Raw genomic sequence first — 21167 nt, 5'->3', positions numbered from 1 at the left:
GGTGGGGAAGAGGTTGGGGGGCTGTCTGGTCAGATGGAGGGAGTGAGGGCTAGATTTAACTAAGAAAAAGATGGAGAGCGTCTGTGTCCAGATACTGATGGGGGGTCTTTGCTAGGGATCTAGGGAGAGGAAACCTCTATTATTATTATTTTTTCTTGTCCCTGGGGGAGGGTACAACAGGGTCAGGGCCCTCTGCCCAGGAACCCTGCTGCAGGGGGAGTGTCTTCTATTCCAGGAAGTGAGAATCCTTGCGCCCCTGGGCCCTAAGTCCCCCAACCAGGGAGACAGGGAGTTTGTCTCTCCCCCTCACTGCTGGATATCCTTCAACCCACGTCCCTAAGCCCTCACTCCACAGCCCTGCATGTCGCCATGTGTACTGGGAGTGGGGAATCAGAATGCCAGGGGCCTCGGATAGAGCAGGGGGCCCTCCCCAATGCCCGGGTCTCTCTGGGTAGGACATGTTCTCCCCTTGCCAGGGCCCCCTGCTGCCGCCTGGGCCCTGCCTCCACCTTCCTGCTTCTTCCTGCTTCCTCCTCCATCTGAGCTGTTGGGGCGGCAGCAGCACCTTCTCTCTCAACACCTTCCCCCTGGGGCCCAGCCAAGTACCACTCAGCCCGAGGCCAGCAGGCTCACAGCAGCACCAGAACTGGCTCCTCGGCTCCTCCTCCTCCTCTCCCCTCCCCTTCCCTCCTTTCCCCTCCCCTCCCCTCCACAGCATCCCTCCTGCTCCCTTTCTTGCTTCCGCATCCCAGGAGTCCACCAAGAGCCCCTGCCGTGTCTGCGGCCCTCGCTGAGGCCCTTTAAGTCAGGCGCTCTGTTTCAGGCACCCCATCAGTCCAAACCCTTAGGCGCTCCGGGTCACTCTGCACCCATGCAGGTGTCAGCTTCATCCTTTGTGGGCTCTAAGTAGGTTCAGACCCCGCTAGCCATGGGGGGCTCCACTTCAGTCTAGCTCCTCACGGGGCTCCGTGATACTCCAAAGCCATGTGGGCTCTGTATTCGTTAGTTCAAGCCCCTGTAGATGCCGTGTGCCCCTCGGCCCGGTGGAGTCCTTCTGAGTGTGGCCTGCCGTGGGCAACTTGACACTCTGGGCTGGGAGACCCATGTCGGCTTAGGTCCTGGTCAGCCCTGTATGGTTGCAATTCCGTGCATACGGCTGGACACCGTGGATAGACACCAGCTCCATCAGCAGCCCGGACCCCTAGGGACCCCTGCGTGTTCTGTGTCCTTCTCAGCCAAGTGACCTTCATGCTGTTCTAATTCCTTGCAGACCCTTGTTGCTCAATGGAAGTTTGAGGGCCAGCAGCCTTGGCATTACCTGGGACTTGCTGGAAACGCAGCATCTCAGGTCCCACCCAGACCTTCCGACGGGGAAGCTGCGGGCATCACTGGACCACTAGGGTTTGCAGAGCCAGTGCTGACCGGCAGCACCGTCAGCCTCTGGCGGGTTTGGATCAAGGTGGAATCACACTGACCCAATGTCATGGGAGCTCTGTGATGCCCAAATCAATATGGGCGCCACATTAAAGAGCCCCCAGGGCCCCCCGAGGGTTGAAGTGCTCTTCCTGGGACTCCAGAAACTTCAGCCTCCCATGTCTCCCATCTTTCTCTTCTTCCTTCCTGAGGCTTCGCCTCTAACTACTTCTCTTCTAGAAAATGAAATGCCTGCTCCCCTGCCCTGCGTGCATCTCTGGTCCCCTCAGCACCACGGGAGCCCAAGCACAAAGGGCTTTTGTCATCCCCACTCTGAGCTTGGCTTTGGGTCCCCTCCCGACCCTCCCTCCCCACCAGCCGCCTGCCGACCTCAGGCCACCCCAGCTGGAGGCTGCTGTGGTAGTTTTCCACGCCTGCTGTTCTCTGCCTCATACACACGTTGCACAGATAGATCTAAAGTCTCTATCTATATATACTTCTCACTCCCCCACCCCCGGACGGCGTGCGTCTCGTTTGCCAGGCTGTGGTCGTGCAGTCTGTCGCTCGTTAAGGCACTGTCTCAGATTTGCATGTTTAATATTTTATCCAGGAAGCGCTCCTGGCTGGGGCCCTGGGAGGTGGTGTGAAGCCGACAGAATGTCAGGCCCCGGAACGATGGCTCACGGGTGGTGGCGGTGGGACGAGTGTCTGGGGGACTGGAGAATGGTGACGCCAGTTCCTGGCTGCTTGTCTGGCTTTGGCATGGGGGTGGGGGTGGGGAGAACATCTCAGAGATCAGCGTCCCCTTTCCACCTGCACCAGGAGCCTCCCTTCCTTGAGGCACTCGGCTGGCCATTGGAAGGGTAAACTCCGATGTGAACTTGCTGTTTTAGGTTCCACGGCTCATCCAGGTCATTTCAGCGTCTGGGGATTTTCCAGTGGGAAGAAGCCGTTTGGTTCCATGGAGAAGTGGCGAGTCAGCCCAGAGCCAGGGCGAACCGTGGAGGCGGACAGAGTGGGTGGGAGGAGACAGGCAGGAGACCAGTGAGTCCGGCCAATGCTGTGCGACCTTCTGGCGTCATTGAGCTCTCTGGGCTCCTGTGAGTGACAGGGGAGGCCCATCAGCATCTTTACTCGCTCCCGGGCATGTCAGAGACCTGAGTTAGTGGAAAGCAGTACAGGGTATTGAGGGCAATCTTTTCTGTTCCCAGATATTTGTAAAGAACTTAGAGAGCGGGAGGGGGAGAGGCAGGGAAAGATGAGGCTGTGCCCCAGGGGCAGATGGAAAAATCTGAAAATGGAAGGCAGGGGGAGGGGAGCGCAGACAGACACAGGCCTTTCATTCTGACCCTTGAGAGGCATGAAATGCCTGATTGTGCCTGTGTCCAGAGGTTCTGTGGGGCCTGGAGGTCGGGAGAAGGGAGAACCTGCTCCATCCCCCAACCCTTGGGAACAAGATCCCCACACATTCTGCTGTAGTCTGGCAAGGCTCCTACAGAAAGGCCTTCTTAGAGAGGGCAGGATGGAGTCTGGCCCTGGCTCTGCTCACCATCCCCCTCCTCTGTCCCAGCCCTGGAGGTTTATCAGTGCAGGAAGGACTTAGCCCTGGTAGGGGCTGGGAAGGAGTGGGAGGGGGAGGGTGTGTGTGTGTGATGAGCTCTCAGCCTACCCCTGGGTCACCCTCCTGCCCCAGAGCTGCCTGCCCCACACTGCTGCCCTTGCTCTGCCCCCAGGCACCAAATTGGGAAGTTCTTCTGGGTGTCTTGCCTTAGTTCCTTCTGCTGCCGCTTCAGTGCAAAGACTCTCTGTTCTGCCACCTTAGGAGATGAGGGCCCCTCGTGTCCTGGGGTTTGCTGCATCCTCCACCCAAGAAAAGGCATCATGGTTTGATACGGAAGCCTGGAAGCCTGGTCTGCTTCTCTGGTCCATTGCTCTGCCCACACACACATAGAGGGCTTGGCCTCTCTGTCAAGTGATACCCCACCATCCGCCTGAGAGGAAGGAGCTGGAGAGGAACTTTCAGGGCCTCCAAACAGCCACAACGGACTCTACCAAGCCATGCATCAAAGCGCAGACATAGTACATGCTGGGGGGCGCTCTGCTCCTCACAGCGCCCCCAATCCAGGTCAGTGGTTTGCAAAGGCCCTTTATACCTGGGGACTTTTTGTCCAAAGCGTATCATGCAGAAGCAGAGAGAAACAAAACCAGGGAAAGTCCGACTGCTGTGATGGAAACACCCATGGGGAGCTGGGGAGGCCTTTCTGCTCTGCACCTCCTACCTCTTGGAAGCTTCTCCTGCCCCTCCCGCGGCCCTCTAGGGGCTTCTGAGAGGCCCCGCAGGACTCCCAGTGCTTGGCAGAGCACAGCTAGAAAAACACTCATCTGCAAAATCTCATTGCTTAACTCTTGGAAGCTGCCAATCAAAAGGCATGGGGGCCGGCAGAGATAGGAGTGTGACAGTCCCACAGGTGACAACTCGATGACAAGGGGAGAAGAGGCAGAATGATGCTAAAAAGCAGACATGCAAACCTGAAGGGCTCAAGGCCAGGGCCATTTAGTTTGGGGGTGACCTTGAAAGCTCCTCAAGAATCTCGGGGAGCTGGACTGAGTAACAGCACTGGCTCAGCGTGGGAGCTTGGGGTGTCAAGGGAGGGTCATGTTTGGTGGAAAGGAATGAGATGCGAAATTGGAGAGACTGCCCTCTATGATGGTTCAAATACAAAAACATGGAACAAGCTGGGGCCTGGAAGGTGAACTCTAAGCTCCCTTGAATGCATCAACTCACCCAAGGGGTGCAAGACCTCAGGGATTTGAGCAGTGGTTCTCAGCTGCTGGGGTGATTTTGGTCACCCCCACCCACCCCAGGGGACATTTGGCAATGTCTGGAGACACTTTTGATTGTCAACTGGGAGGGGGGGTTGGTTCTGGCTTCTAACAGATTGAGAGTGACCAGGAATGCTGCTGAACATCTTGGGAGGCACAGGAAAATCCCCTTCAACAAGGAAGCCCAGCCCCAAATTCCAGATGCTGCGTTGAGAAGTCTTGGTCTAGAAGTCTTGTTAGTTGATGCCGAGGTCTTTGCTGTGTCTATTCATTTCTCCACTAGAATATGTTCCTGTAAGTTAGAAATAATGAGTCTTCTGCATGCCTACAGCATCTGCCTCTGCACCCAGTAGGTACTTTACAGGTGTTTGTCAGATGAATGCATGAACGAACAGCTCACCTGAACAGGGTGGGCAGCCCTATCCTTTGAGTCCAGAGCCCAGTTTGTCCTGGGGAAGGTGCCTGCTACTTCTTCAGTTTAGTTCATAGACCCTGCAAGGGATCCTGACCCTGGGCAACCCTGGGAGAAAGCTGGGGAGGGCTCACCCAAAAGTGCTTGAGCTGTTGACTCAAAAAGAACAGATGCTCATTCGAAAATGAAATTTGCATATCATTTGCATATCACTTTGAATATCATTTGCATGCTGCTCCTTTAAAGTCAAAAAGGCACAGATCTCCTGCCCTGTCCTGCCTTTCCAGCTTTGCAGAGGCCTCTGTCTGCCCTGCCTCACTTTCTTTGCACACTCTCTGGGGAACACCTATCTGTTGGGCTCACATTTGCTTAGGTTCCCTCTGGGGCCCAGCACAAAAAACTTAGGAAATTTGCAATGTGAGATGCCAAAAAAAAAAAAAAAAAAAAAAAGGTCAGGCCCCTTGCATTCTGCCCCAACCTTATGGTCAAGGTTGTGGCCTTTGGTGTCCCACGTGCTTGGGTTTCAACCTGGCCTCTGCCATTTCACAAACTGTGTGATCTTGAGCAAGTTATTTAATCTCTCTGCCCCTTTGTCCCTCCATCTGTGAAATGGGGGCAATAATATTCACCTCATAGATTCATGGTAACGATTCAACAGGAAAACCCATCAAAGTGCCAGGCATTTGGTAGACACTCAGAGCTGGCAACTGCTGTGCTTGCCGTTAACGTCTGGTTTCTTTGAAGTCGCTGTCATCAAGGAGGAGTATCTCCTCTGAACTTCTGGCTCTGCAGCCAGCCCCTTCTCTGATCTCTCTTGCCTTCTTGCAACTCTCTCTTCTCTTGGCTTTGAGTTGCCACTGGCTTCCAGATTTCCAGCCTGCTGGCCTCTCCTTTGTCTGATTCCTTCTCCTCCGTCCTACCTCTAAAGTTCGGAGGGCCCCAGGGCCTGGTCCAGGACCCCTCATCTTTTCTCCCTGAGTGTCCCTGGTTTTACCCATAAGCCCCATGCCAGGGACCCTCAGTGATCTCTTTAGCCTGGGGACTAGTAGTCAACATCTACCTGATACCTCCCAATGTCTAAAAGGCATTTTAAGATCCACATCGTGATTTCTCGACCTTCTCCTCTCCCAGGTTCCCTACTTTCAGTCATTAGTATTGTCCTCTACCCAGTTTCTCAAGCCCCAAACCCAGAATAAGCCTTTGATTTATCCCTCCCTCAACCCCTGTGTTAGTTAGTTATGTACTGCTGTGTAACAGATGACTTCTCAAAAGGTAGAGGCTTAAAATAATAAGCATTTAATTATCTCACAATATATGCTTTTTTGGGGCGAGGGATCCGGAAGTGACTTAGCAGGGCTTCCGAGTCTCTCATGAGGCTGCCGTCAAGATGCCAGTGGGGGTGTAGACATTTAGAAGGCTTGCCTGGGCTGGAAGATCTGCTTCCAGAGGGGCTCATTCACAAGGCTGTGGAGTTAGTGCTGACAGTTGGCGGGAAGCCCACGTTCCTTGTCATGGGGACGTTACAGAGCTCCTGAGTGTCCTTATAACATGGCGGCTGGCTTCGTCTGGAGTGAGTGATCTGAGAGAGCAAAGAGGAAGCCACAATGTCTTTTCTGATCTTGTGTCCAAAGTCACACACTGTTAATTCTGCTGTAGTCTCTTTGTTAGAATGAGTCACTAAGGCCAGCCTAAGAATTTATGGATGTCTTTTAAAACCACCGTCTAAATATGTCTTGAATTATCTACTCTTCATCTCCACAGGCCCCCATCCCAGGCCTACTCACACTCATCGCCCACCTCTGCTGTGGCAATGGCCTCCTGACTGACGTTCTTGCTCCCGGCCCATCCACAGTCCCTTCTGCGCAAAGCAGCCAGGTGGGCAGTGGGACAATGTAAGTCAGATGTGGGGGTCCCTTGTTAATGGCGACGAATTGTATCCCCCTTCCCTTTTAAGGGCTCACTCAGACGGTAGTGAAGAAGGAGGGAAGGCATAAATCCACAAGGACAGGGTAAATGATATCTTAGCCGACAGAGAATTTCAGCAAAGTCATGGTTGCTTTGAAAAGGGTTGAGGACGAGTCACAGATGTAGCGACCAGGACAGAAGGAGACAGAAGATGAGACAGAAGATGAGAGGGGAAAGGGAATCCGGAGGCCCCAGGTTGCACAGAAGGGCAGAGGTGGAGGACCCGTTGGCCCCCTCCACCTCTGCCCTGCACAGAAAGGCAAAAACAAGGTTCCCACGTCCAGACAGAACACCAGAAGTTTCTTATCTGGAGAAACGGTAGGCTTCAAAGAAAAATTCCCTATACTAACATTTGGAGCGTTCCCGGGGAAATAGCTGGTTCTTTGCCCAATCGCTAAAAAGCAAAATCACCGGTTAAAAAAAAAAAAGGGTCTCACTCGTGCCGATGCAATGTCCAGTTTGCTTTTTAGTGCTCTTGGCCTTAAATACACATGGCTGAGCAAGGGTCATCTGGCAAATGAAGAAAACTCCTCAGGGAAGCAGACACCAAGTGATTAGAAAGTGCACGAGATTTCCCGAGATTTTCCGGACACAGTGTCTGTGGAGAACACAGAGAAGAGGGAGCAGAAGTCAACGGGGCAAGTTCTCAGACTGCCATGTGGGACTGGCATGCAGAAAGAAGAGAGGGAAGGAAGGAGGACTGGGGAGAGGGGGTTTCAGCACGTGGTGTGGGGGAGTCCCAGCCAGAGCTTCAGAAAGGAGACTGCCCACTGGAGGAGCCTGCTGGGCAGAACCCCCTCGGGGCTTGTCCCTCCATAGTGCTCAGTAATTGGCTGGAGTTGCCTGAGGAAAGTGGGTCCTCACTTCAGTTCAATGCTGCAGTTCATCCAGAAGTCGTCCCAGCCAAAGTTCGTCAGTTGACAACACTCCTCGTGGCAGATGCTCCCTTGGAGTGAGAGCAGGGGGTGCGTTTCCATGGCGCTCTGCTCCACCATGAAAGAGAAAGACAAAGTGAAAAAAGAAAAAGGAAAGCTGAAGAAAGAAAAAAATGAAGCCAACCAACCAACCAAGGGGCGCCTGGCTGGCTCAGTGAGAAGAGCATGTGACTCTTGATCTTAGGGTCGTGAGTTCAAGCCCCACATTGGGTAGAGAGATTACTTAAGTAAGTTTAAAAAAAATACTTAAAAGAAAACCCAAACCAGTTTAAACACACACCCCCAATAATTAATATCTTCTAGTAGTTATTAAAAAAAAAAGAATAGGAGACGCCTGGGTGGCTCAGTCGTTAAGCGTCTGCCTTCGGCTCTAGTCATGATCCCAGGGTCCTGGGATTAAGCCCCACATTGGGCTCCCGGCTCGGCAGGGAAGCCTTCTTCCTCTCCCACTCCCCCTGCTTGTGTTCCTTCTCTCGCAGTTTCTATCTCTGTGTCAAATAAATAAATAAAATAAAAAAGAATAGAACGCAGTAAAAAAAAAAAAGCCATAGAAAATAAGAAAGTCTTCTTGGAAATTAAATAAGTAGTAGAGGGTTGGAAAGGTAAAACAAAAATAGTCATTCAGAGAGTAGCACAAAAAGACAAAAAGATGAAATTTGTTGAGCACCGATTATACGTTGTTCTAATTCTGATGAAAAGCTGCAGACAAAATTGACAAAGCCCTCGCTCTTAAGGGTTTCCCACGAAGAGAAATATGTGGGTGGACCAGTCTGGGAGGCACAACATTTGACTAAAAGGAGCTCCAGAAAGACAAGACAGCAATGAAGAGGACAGAAAATTAACAAAAAATTAATACAAGAAATTTTACTGGGTCGAGGAGCACGCATCTCCGAAATAAATTATCTGAACTTCGGCCCAAGATGGGGTAACGGGGAATGGATTTACCCTCCCACCTGAGACAACTCACAAACCAAGCAGGCAACAGTGAGGTTTGGACTTCGGTAATCAGGCTGCCAAGGACTGCGATCCCTGAGAGAAGAGAAGCACAGCTGAAAATTCTACAGTTGTCCCCGCCTACTGCCTGGAAAGAGTTTCCAGGCCATTGTACAAGGAGCTATAATTCAGGCAGAGTCTGGTGTTCTACTGGAGTTTTAGGGAATTTATACAGTTGTACAACCGAGATGGTAGACTTAAACCCAACGCAATCAATAATCACAATCCATATACATGGTCTAGACAACTCAATTAAAAGGCAGATAAAGGGGTGCCTGGGTGGCCTGATCAGTGGGTGAAGCCTCTGACTTCAGCTCAGGTCATGATCTCAGGGTCCTGGGATCGAGCCCCGCATCAGGCTCTCTGCTCAGCAAGGAGCCTGCTTCCCTCTCTCTCTCTGCCTGCCTCTCTGCCTACTTGTGATCTCTCTTTGTCAAATAAATAAATAAAAAATCTTAAAAAAAAAAAAAGCAGATAAAAAAGGATGACCCAACTATATACTGTCTACAGGAAGACCACTTTATTATTTATTTATTTATTTAATTTAAACGCAATTAGCCAACGTATAGTGCATACTTAGTTTCAGATGTAGTGTTCAATAATTTATCAGTTGTCCATAACATCCAGTGCTCACCATATCACGTGCCCTCCGTGATGCCCATCCCCCGCCCACCTGGGAACCCACTTCAAGAACAAAGACACAAGTAGGTGAAAAGTAAAAAATACACTGTGCTAACACTAATCAAAAGGAAGCTGGAGTGGCTACATTAACATAAGATATGCCCCACAGACTCTAATTGAAAAGTCCATGTTGGGACGTGTCTGGGTGGCTCAGTGGGTTAAGTGTCTGCCTTCAGCTCAGGTCATGATCTCGGAGTCCTGGGATCCAGCACAGCAAGAGGCTCTGTGCTCAGCAGGGAGCCTGCTCTTCCCTCTCCTTCTTTCTCTGCCCCTCCCTCCCACTCGTGCTGTCTCTCTTGAATAAATAAAATCTTTGAAAAACAGTAAGTAAAATCTATGATAATATCCGACAAAATTGGTGATAGAGCGAAGATTATAACCAAAGGATGAAGAGGGCCATTTCATGATAAGAGGGTCATTTCCGTAAGAGGCCACAATTCTAAAGGTTTGTTCATCTAGCAACAAAGCTTCAAACTACGTAAAACTGATGAAACTGCAAGGAGAAATAGACATTTTCTCAAGTATAGGCAGAGATTTTAATGCCCCCCCATAACTGATAAAATAAGCAGACAGAAAATCAGTAAGAATATAGAAGATTTCACCAATACTATTAACTGATTTAGAATTCATATTTGTATTATATGTATTTTCCCACATACATTGGTATATTGTGTGAATAACAATGATTATACCTTCCTTTTTAATTCTTGTAGAATTTTCTAGTACAGTGTTACAAAAGGGGGATAGAGACATCCTTGTCTTGTTTCCTATCTCAGAGGAACGCTTCTGATATTTTGGCATTTATCAGATTAAGGAAATTTTCTTCTCCTCTTACTTTTCTAAGAGTTTTCTTTTTTAAAAAAATCATGACTGAGTGTTGAATTTTTTCAAATTCTTCTTCTGCCTCTGTTGAGATAATCATATGGGTTTTGCATGTTATTCTGGTAAGGAGATGAACAACATTGGTTTCTAATAATAAATCAATCTTGCATTCCTAGAATAAACCCAATTGGTAGTTACGTATTATTCTTTTTATATATTACTGTATTAGATGTGCTAATATTTTGTTTAGATTTTTTCCCATTTCTGCTCGTGAGAAAGATGGACCTATAATTTTCTTTTCTTTGTAATATCTCTATGACATTTCCTTTTTTTTTTTTCAAGTATTTTATTTATTTATTTGACAGAGAGAGACTCAGCAAGAGAGGGAACACAAGCAGGGGGAGTGGAATAGGGAGAAGCAGGCTTCCCACTGAGCAGGGAGCCTGATGCAGGGCTTGATCCCAGGACCCTGGGATCGTGACCTGAGCTGAAGGCAGACGCTTAACGACTGAGCCGCCAGGTGCCTCTCCCTATGACATGTCAAAGTCAAGGTTACAGGGGCACTTGGGTGGCTCAGTCGTTAGGTGTCTGCCTTCGGCTCAGGTCATGGTCCTGGGGTCCTGGGATCGAACCCCACATTGGGCTCCCTTGCTCAATGGGGAGTCTGCTTCTCCCTCTGCCTGCTTCTCCCTCTGCTTGTGCTGTCAAATAAATAAAATATTAAAAAAAAAAAAGAAAGAAAACAAAGTCAAGGTTACAGTGCCCTTGTAAGTGAATTGGGAAGTTCTTCTTTTCTTTCTAATCACAGAAGAGTTTGTTGTTGTAAGTTTTATTTCGCTTCCTTAAACATTTAGAAGAATTCGCTGGTGAAGCCATCTGGGCCTGGAGCTTAATTTGTGACTAGGCTTTCAATTACTGATTAAATTTTCTTAATGGCTATGGGACTAGTCAGATTTTTTATTTATTCTTGTTTCAGTTTTCATAAGCTGTGCTTTTTAAAGAATTTTCCCACCTCTAAATTTTCAAAATTAGTAGCATATAGTAATAAATAACATTTTACTATTACTTTTTTAAAAAGATTTTATTTATTGATTTAAGAGAGAGACAGCCCTTACTATTATCTTTCAGAAACTTTTATTTAGGGGCGCTTGGGTGGCTCAGTTGCTTGGGCTTCTGCCTTCGGCTGAGGTCATGATCCTGGGGTCCTGGGATCAAGCCCTCATTGTGCTCCCCGCTCAGCGGGAAGCCTGCTTCTCCCTCTCCTACTCCCCCTGCTCGTGTTCCCTCTCTTGCTGTATCTCTCTGTCAAATAAATAAATAAATAAAATCTTTTAAAAAATAAAAATAAATAAAAACTTTTATTTAAAAATTCTTTTAAAAGATTTTTAAAAATTTATTTGTGAGAGAGAGAAACATAGCACACCAGGGGGAGCAGCAGGCAGAGGGAGAAGCAGGCTCCCCCCGGAGCAAGGAGCCCCATGTGGGGCTCAATCTCAGGACCCCGGGATCATGACCTGAGCCAAAGGCAGACGCTTAACCTTAATGGACTGAGCCACCCAGGTGTCCCTAAAAACTTTTTAAATATAACACACACAAAGTGAAGTGGAGATAGTAATTTAATCAGTAATTGATGTTTTTTTTCCATAGGTATGTGGTGTAACCACTCCCATACCCAGATAGAGAACATTTCAAATCCCCAGAGGGCCCTCTTCATGTGTAGCCATGTTTCTGATTTTTTAAAAAAATATTTATTTATTTATTTGACAGACAGAGATCGCAAGTAGGCAGAGAGGCAGGCAGAGAGAGAGGAGGAAGCAGGCTTCCCGCAGAGGAGAGAGCCCGATGCGGGGCTCGATCCGAGGACCCTGGGATCATGACCGGAGCCGAAGGCAGAGGCTTTAACCCACTGAGCCACCCAGAGGCCCCAACCATGTTTCTGATTTTTATTACTATAGATTTGTCTCTTTTGGGGGGGCCTATTATTGAACTTCATATTAATGGAATTATATGGTCAGTAGGTGGTGGTGGTGGTGGTAATGGCGGTGGTGGTAGTGGTGGTGTTTTGGTAATCTCTATACCCAACGTGGGGATCGAACCCACAACCCTGAGATCAAGAGTTGCACGCTTTCCCACTGAGCCAGCCAGGCGCCCCTGGTCCATACTCTTTTGTGCCTGGTTTCACTCAACGTTATCTCTGTGAAATGCAACCACATCGTCATAGTAGCAGTAATTCATTCATTTTTATGCGTAGAATGCCACTGTATGACTAACACAATTTAGCTCTTCCACTATTGATGGTTGTTCCCGTTTTTGGCTGTACATTTTTTTTTTTTCTGAAAATAAACATTCATATTTCTTGTCTAGGTACCTAGGAGTTGAGTTGCTAGATCATAAGATAGACTGTCTATCTTGCATAGACACTGCCGAATAGTTCTCCAGAGTGATTATGCCGATTTACACCCATCATAAATTCTCAGTTTTTAAAATGTGAGCCATACTTGTAGATGTGCCGTGGTATCTCTTTGTGGTTATAATTTGCATCGTCTTGATGCTTAGTGATTCAAACACTTTCTCATAAGCGTATTCCTTTGTATTCACCCATTTGTAATTGCTGGATGTTTGGAATCCTCTTTTGGGAAGTCATTTCCAATGTTTTGCTTATTTTAAAAAACTTGGGTTGCATGATTTTTTTTATTAATAAGCAGGAGTTTTTTAATGTATTCTGTGGTTTGCTTTTTCAACTTTATTTTTTTAGTTAAGTTTTTAAATTTTAATTCCAGTTAGTTAATGCACAGTGTTATATTAGCTTCAGGTGTGCAATACAGTGAGCGATTCAACACTTCCATACACCACCCATACTCATCGTGACAAATGTATTCCTTAATCCTCATCTCCTATTTTATCATCCCCCATTCCCCTCCCCTCCGGTAACCCTCAGTTTGTTCTCAATAGTTTTGTTTCTCTTTCTTTAGGCTTCTCCATTTTTTAAAAAAGATTTTATTTATTTATTAGACAGAGAGAGAGAGAGATCACAAGTAGGCAGAGCAGCAGGCAGAGGGTGGGGGGAGGGGGGAAGCAGGCTCCCTGCTGAGCAGAGACCCTGATGCAGGGCTCCATCCCAGGACCCTGAGATCATGACCTGAGCCGAAGGCAGAGGCTTAACCCACTGAGCCACCCAGGTGCCCCTTTATCAACTTTATAGTGTCTTTGGATGAACAGAGTTTCATAATTTTGATAAATCAGATACATTAATCCTTTATGTTTAACGCTTACTGTGTCCTGATTAAGACATCTTCGTCTACTCTAAGGCCATGAAAATACCCATGATTTTTTTTTCTCTGTAAGCTTTATTGCTTTTATTTTTCCCACTTAAGTCTACGATCCATCTCAAATAAATTTTGGAGGTATGTTTGAGATAAGAGCCAAGATTTTCTCTCTCTCTTTTTTTTTTAAGATTTTATTTATTTGTGAGAGAGTAAGAGCAAGTGCACACAAACACAGGGAGTGGCAGGCAGAGGGAGAGGCAGGCTCCCCGCTGAGCAGGGAGTCCGATGCGGGACTCGATCCCAGGACCCCGGTATCATGACTTGAGCCAAAGGCAGACGGAGAACCCGCTGAGCCACCCAGGCGCCCCTCCCTTTTTTCTATGTGTCTGTCCAATCACTCTAGCACCATTTATTGAAAACACCATCATTTCTCCAAAGTTCTAGCTTTGTTGTAAAGTAGGTAATGATATACATGTAGGTCTGTTTCTGTTTAATTACCAAACCGTTTTCTAAAGTGGTTGTACTAATTTACATGTAGGAGTGTTCTGGTTGCCCACATGTCAGTATGTAATATTTTCAGACTTCGATTGTAGTCATTCTGATGTGCATTCTGTTGTGGTTTTAATTTGAATTTCACTGGTGACTGATGATGTTGAACATCTTTTCATTTGCTTTTTTTTCTTTTTTTTTTTGTAAATATTTTCTTTTATTTTTTTTTTAAGTAATCTCTGCACCCATCGTAGGGCTTGAATTCACAACCCTGAGTTCAAGAGTTGTATGCTCTATCGACAGAGCCAGCCAGGTGCCCCTCGTCTGCTTATTTTCATTCCAATATCTTTTTTTTTCTTTTAAAGATTTTATTTATTTATTGGACCCAGAGAGAGAGAACACAAGTAGAAAGAGAGGCAGGCAGAGAAAAAAGGGGAAGCACGCTCCGCTCCCCGCTGAGCAGAGAGCCGGATGGGATGCGGGGCAGAGGCTTAACCCACAGAGCCACCCAGGGGCCCCTTCATTCCCATATCTTTTGTGTCTCTTCAAGTCTTTTGCCTTTTAAAAAAATTGGATTGCTAGTGGTTCTATTACTGGATTATAAAAGTTATTTACTCATTCTTTATATAAGTTTTGTATCAGGTACATGTATTATGATTATTTTCCCTCACTTGGTAGTTTACTTTTTCATTTTGTAAGGGTATTATTTGATGTGCAGAAATTTTTTATTTTAATTAGGCCCACTTTATAATTTTTTTTCTTTTATGGCTAGTACTTTTTTTGTCCTAAGATATTTTTGCCTACCCCAAGGCTGCAAGGATATTTGTGCCTAATATAGGGGGGAAACACTTGATATTGCAGTGCTAAATATGAGGTCAACTTACGAGTTTTCATTTTTTAAGAGAGAGAGATGGGGGGAAGGGGCAGAGGGAGAGGGAGAGAGAGAATCTTATGCTGGGCATGGAGCCCAATGTGGGACTGGATCTCATGACCCTGAAATCATGACCTGAGTTGAAATCAAGAGTCCGACGCTTAACCGACTGAGCCATCCAGGCATCCCAACTGTAAAGTTTTTTTGAGAGGTCCTTTATCAAATTGAGGAAATTCCTTTTTATTCTAGTTTTCTGTCTTAAAAATCATGAATGGGTATTTAATTTTATCAAAAGCTTTTCCTGTATCTATTAAAATGGCCAGATAGTTTGTCTACTTAATTTTGTTAATGTGCATAGTTACATTGGTTGATTTTGGAATATTAAGTCAACCTTCATTGCTGGACAAAACTGCATCTGGTCTTTACTATGAATTGCCTTTTAAAAAATTACTAAATATGATTTGGCATTTTTGTGTTGGATTTTGCATCTATGTTCATGAGAGATATTGGCTGTAATTCTCCTTTCTTGTGATATCCTTGCCAGGTTTTGGTATCAAGGTTAGTCAAGTCTCATAAAATGAGTTGGGAAATGTTCTTCTTTTTTCTCTATTTGCTGAATTTGTGTAAGATGGTATTATTTCTTCCTTAAATGTTTGGAAGAATTCCCCAGTGAAGCCATCTGGGCCTGGAGTTTTCTTTGTAGAAGATTTTAAAGATTCAATTTCTTTTATCATATAAAAGAAATTTCTTTTATGATATATAGGCCTATTGTGATCTCAAAAATCAGAATATTTTTATGACATTTTTGGATGTTCCTGTGACATTTTTGGTGAGTTGTGTTTTTTAAAGGAATTCCTTGTGTTATCTAAATCTTCAAATGTTGACATGAAGTTGTTTGTAATACCCTCTTATTATCTTTTTAGCATCTATAGGATCTGTAGTAATGCTTCCATTTGTATTCCTAATAGTAGTTATATGTTTTCTCTCTCTCATTTTTCTTGCTACATTTTTTATCAATTTTAGTGGTCTTTGCAAAGAACCAATTTTTGGCCTTGTAGATTTTATTGAACATTTGTTTTCTATTTCTTTGGTCCTCATCTTCTCAGTTGTGTGCTTCTGTCTAGCGATACTCAGAAGTCTGGATGCAGGCACAATGAAAGCAGAGTTGGATTAATTAATTTTTTAAAATATTGTATTTATTTATTTATTTACTTATTTATTTGAGAGGTAGAGAGAAAGAGGATGAACAGGGGGACGAGCAGAGGGAGAGAGAGAAATAGACTCCCTGATGAGCAGGAGCTCTATGAGGGGCTCCATCCCAGGACCCTGAGATCAGGACTTGAACTGAAAGGCAGATGCTTAACCAACTGAACCACCCAGGCACTCCTGGATTAATTAATTTTTAAGATATTATTTAAAAAATAATGATGCCTTGGGTGCCTGGGTGACTCAGTCAGTTAAGCATCTGCTCAGGTCATGATCCAAGGGTCTTGGGATTGAGTCCAACACCAGTATCCCTGCTCAGCAGAGACCCTGTTTCTCCTTCTCCCTCTGCTGCTCCCCCTGATTGTGCTCTTTCTCTGTCAAATAAATAAATGAAATCTTAAAAAATATAATGATACCTCTCCTTACCACAAAAGCAAAGGTTTTATTTTGTTTTATTTAATGCGATGCCCCCAGCCTAGAACTGTGATTAGTCAGAATAGGAACTTAATAAATATTTGTTTATTGAATGATTCAATACTCTTTGGAAAAATTCAAATCATAAAGCTCATGTGTAGGGTAAAAATCGCATTCCCAGGGCCCCTGGGTGGCTCAGTCGTTAAGCATCTGCCTTCGGTTCAATCTCAGAGTCCTAGGATCGAGCCCCATATCCGGCTCCTTGTTCAGAGGGAGGCCTGCTTTTCTCTCTCCCTCTGCCGCTCCCCCTTCCTGTTCTCACTCTCTCTCTGTCAAATAAATAAATAAAATCTTAAAAAAAAAAACAAACGATCACTTTAAAATTGCATCCCCTTGGCCTCCATTGTTACTCCCTTAGGGATTAAGATTGCTAATAGTGTGTGCATATGTGTCCTTCCAAACCTTTTTATGTGCATAGACATATATTTTATTTTATTTTTTTAAGATTTTTATTTATTTATTTGACAGACAGAGATCACAAATAGGCAGAGAGGGGCAGAGAGAGAGGAAGGGAAGCAGGCTCCCTGCTGAGCAGAGAACCCGATGTGGGACTTGATCCCAGGACCTGGGATCATGACCTGAGCCGAAGGCAGAGGCTTTAACCCACTGAGCCACCCGGGCATATAAAATATATGCCCCACAGATAAAATATATGTCTCCCTATGTCTAGGGAGACATATATTTTAAAATTCAAAACAGAAAAGGAGCACCTGGCTGGTTCAGTTGGTAGAACATATGACTCTTAATCTCAGGGTCATGAGTTCAAAACCCACATTGGGCCTACTTAAAATTAAAAACAAAACAAAACAGACTAACATTTATATATAGTTCTGAAAATTGTTTCACTTCAACAACAGTTGAGTAAATATTTTTAAGGATAGATTAAATATTACAATTGCTCTGGTTTGCAAAGGACAGAAATAAAACTCAAACCAGCTTTAGTGAAGAAAAAAGGGAGGACGTCTTTATTGGCTCACATAACTACATTCCTAGGGGCAGCTGACCTTAGGCCTAGCTAGGTCCCGGTGCCCAGACTTTGTCTTCATAAATCTTTGACCAGCACATGACTTCGGTTTCCTTTGTTTTGGCTTTATTCTCAGATCAGCTCCTCCATGTGAAGTCGAGATAGCCATAGCAATTTCAGACACTCTCCACAAGCTCTTCTCTTCCTAGGGACTGGAAGAGTCACAGTGTGGTCTCTAACTTGACCCTCATTTAGATCACACACCCTGCCTTAAACAAATCCGTTTGCTTGAGGGAGGATAGAACACCCTGACTGGTCAAGCCTAGGTCACGTGCCTCATCCTGGAACTGGGAGGCAGACCAGACCCATCAAACCACATGCCCTAGAAGCAGGCGAGGAGTGGTTCTCCAGGGGATATGGGTTGGGGGACAACGGTTGCTAGAAGAAAGGATAATGGATAACGGGGATAGCAATTAACCTCAGCTGTGTCTTCAATTTTGCAAATACTCCCCATCTAGCATTCAGTTTTTAACTTTGTGGTGCTTTCACTATAACCAAATCTGTTGCTATTTTTCTTTGTGGTTTATGACTTTCATGTCTTATAAAAAGTCCTTCCCATCCCTAAATTATAAAGAGTGTCCTTGTATATTTCTTTCAAATGGTTTCTTTTCTTTTTTCTTTTTTTTTTAAATTTACTTGACAGAGAGAGAGATCACAAGCAGGCAGAATGGCAGGAGGAGGGAGAGAGAGGGAAGCAGGCTTCTCACTGAGCAGAGAGCCCGATGCGGGGCTCGATCCCAGGACCCCAGGATCATGACCCGAGCCGAAGGCAGACACTTAACTGACTGAGCCAGTGGCTCCTTTTCTTTTTCGTTTTAAGTAAACTCTACACACAATGTGGAGCTTGAACTCACAACCCTGAGGTCCAGAGTCTCAGGCTCCACCAACTGAACCAGCCAGGCACCCCTTTCTTTCATGTGTTTTATAGTTTAACTCTTTGTACCAAGATATTTAACCCATCTGGAATTCACTTTTATATATGGATTTAACTTAAGTATTTCTTTTCCATAGATAGCCACTTGTTCCAGCACTGTGTCCCTTCCTTGCTGTTTTTATCGTGTGCTAAATTCCTCTGTGGTGGGAGGTGGAGACCGATATCTTAGAAAGTAAAACTGAATGAGAGCGTGAGGGGGAGAAGGGGATCCAGGGTGACCACTTTTTCTGTTTGAGTGGTTTGGCAGAACTGTGAAGCAGGAGGAGGAGCAGGAATAGGGATGGGGAGCTTGGAGAGGGAGGAATTAGGGTTGGGTCAATCTAGGGCATGTTGACTTTGAGGAGTTCCTGGACATCAAGAACATATTTAATAGAGATATATGATAAATATTTTTATAACAACATTCACTATATGAAAAATGGTTTTGATACTGTTTCTGGGCTATTTGTTATCTGTTAGCTTACTGATTTACTTGATCATTTTAAAAATGTTTGTGAAGCACCTACTTTGTGTGAAGACAAGTCCTAGTCTTACTATAATACCTACTATTTTGTGGTATGTTTGTATTAGTGGGAATGCAAGCAATTCCAACTCAGCCCATTTTCCTTATTTATCATTGTTTTTTCTCTTGGTACTCATTTACCCTTCCAGATGAATTTTAGAATTATCTTTTCTAGTTTCAGCTAAAAAATTCTATTGGAATTTCAAACTCAAGTTGCATTGGATGTATAGAATAATTTTGAGGAAATTGACAGCCTTACCAAAGTATTCTTCCGTTGTGAGAAAATGACATGCATCTCTCTATTTACTCAAGTCTTCTAGTATGTCCCTGGTAAAATTTATTCCTATGTATTTCATAGTTGTAATTGCTGTTATGAATAAAATCATTTTTAAACATTTTAAAATTGGTTTTTCATGGTTAAAAAGAAAACTATTGATTTTTCTGTGTTTTTCTTTTAACTGGCCATTTTACTGAACTTGATGATAAGATTTATAAGGCTTCAGTGGAATCTTTGACTTTTCTAAGTAGATAATAATATAATCTGCATGGAGAGATGATTTTGCTTTTTCCCAAAATCTATATCTAATTTCACCTTTTTCCCCCCCAGATTAACTCTTTTGTTTTATCTGATTATGGTTTCTTCTTATTTACCTTTCTGTAGCTCTATTGAAGAACAATTGATAATACAGTAAACTATGCATATTTAGAATGTATTGTTTAAGTTTTCACATATGAGGACACCTGTGAAACCATCACTAAATCTCGATAATGAACATACCCATCACCCCCCAAAATTTCCCTTTGTCCCTTTTTAATCTATTACTCCTGCCCTTCCCCACCCCCTCCCCTCATCTCTAGGCAACCATTGATGTGTTTATCTGTCACTACAGATTAATTAGTTTGTATTTTCTAGATTCGGTATCTCTATGGAATCAAATGCTATAAATGTACTCTATTTTCTCTGCCTCCTTTGACTTAGCATAATCATTTTGGAATTCTCTGTTATTATGTGACTCAATTGTTCATTGCTTTTTATTGCTGGGTACTGTTCCTTTGTATGAACATGTTCTAATTTGTTTATTCATTCTCTTAAAAAAATAAAGCTCATCTATCTATCTATCTATCGTCTATCTATCTATCTATCTATTTATTTATAATCTCTACGCCCAACCTGGGGCTGGAACTCATGACACCTAGATCAAAAGTCACGTACTTCCAACTGAGCCAGCCCAGTGCCCCTATTCATTCATTCATTCATTCATTATTTATTTATTTGCCAGAGAGAGAGATCACAAGTAGGCAGAGAGGCAGGCAGAGAGAGGGGGAAGCAGGCTCCCTGCTGAGCAGAGAGCCTGATGCAGGGCTCAATCCCAGGACCCTGAGATCATGACCTGAGCTGAAGACAGAGGCTTAACCACTGAGCCACCCAGGCGCCCCTGTTCTTTTTTTTTTTTTTTTAAGGTTTTATTTATTTATTTGATGGAGAGAGAGAGGCAGCGAGAGAGGGAACACAGCAGGGGGAGTGGGAGAGGGAGAAACAGGCTTCCTGCTGAGCAGGGAGCTGGATGCGGGGCTCAGTCCCAAGACCCTGGGATCATGACCGGAGCCAAAGGCAGACGCTTAACGACTGAGCCACCCAGGCACCCCACCCAGCATTTGTTCTAATGCTTCTTGTTGGCAGTCACCATCTGTCCGGAGATTCTGTCCAGAACTCTCTGTCCCTGAGGTGTCAGTTTGTGGCCCCCATCTTCGTTCTTGTCTGTAATTTTCAGCCCCTCCAGGGGTTGGAGGACCCTGTGGACCACATTCTTGGAGTGTCAACTGAAGAGCTGGATGCGATGCTGTTTCTCTGATGTCCCCCATAGATCTTGGTCATGGAGCCAACCCGGTGCAGCCCGAGAGATACAGGCACTGCTCTGTGGAAGTGGCTCATCTGTGGAACCAGTTCTCATCATAGAGAACAAGATTTATACACTCAGGCAGCTTGACCGAGTCCACCCATTTAGGAAAATTCAGCTTCCCAAACTTTTTGAGGAAGGCTGCCAGAGCTCTGATGAACTCCTGCAGGTTCAGGTCTCTTACAGTAACTCCAGCCATGGAAGGCCTCCATGCCGCCAGCCAGGGGAAAGTGTCCTTCAACTCCCCACCCCCCACCTTCTTTTTCAAGATTGTTTTGGCTATCCTAAGTCCATTGCATTTCCATAAGAATTTTTTTTTAAAGATTTTATTTATTTATTTATTTGACAGACAGAGATCACAAGCAGGCAGAGAGGCAGGCAGAGAGAGAGAGAGAAGAGGAAGCAGGCTCCCCGGAGAGCAGAAAGCCCAACACGGGGCTCCATCCCAGGACCCTGGGA

The 21167-nt window shown here is 45.2% G+C and overlaps 1 pseudogene across 1 annotated transcript; it reads right to left on the bottom strand.

Moving 5' to 3' along the window:
- Window positions 1-20471: 20471 nt before the first annotated feature.
- On the bottom strand, window positions 20472-20907 carry LOC308357327 (small ribosomal subunit protein eS19-like; annotated as a pseudogene). The gene has a single exon. The product of its transcript is annotated as a small ribosomal subunit protein eS19-like (transcript).
- Between the last annotated feature and the right edge of the window lie 260 nt (window positions 20908-21167).

The sequence above is a fragment of the Martes martes genome, assembly GCF_963455335.1.
Source record: "Martes martes genome assembly, chromosome: 16".
In the NCBI taxonomy this organism is placed as follows: Eukaryota; Metazoa; Chordata; class Mammalia; order Carnivora; family Mustelidae; genus Martes; species Martes martes.
The sequence above is the reverse complement of the archived record's forward strand: the minus strand, read 5'-3'. Positions and strand labels throughout refer to the sequence as shown.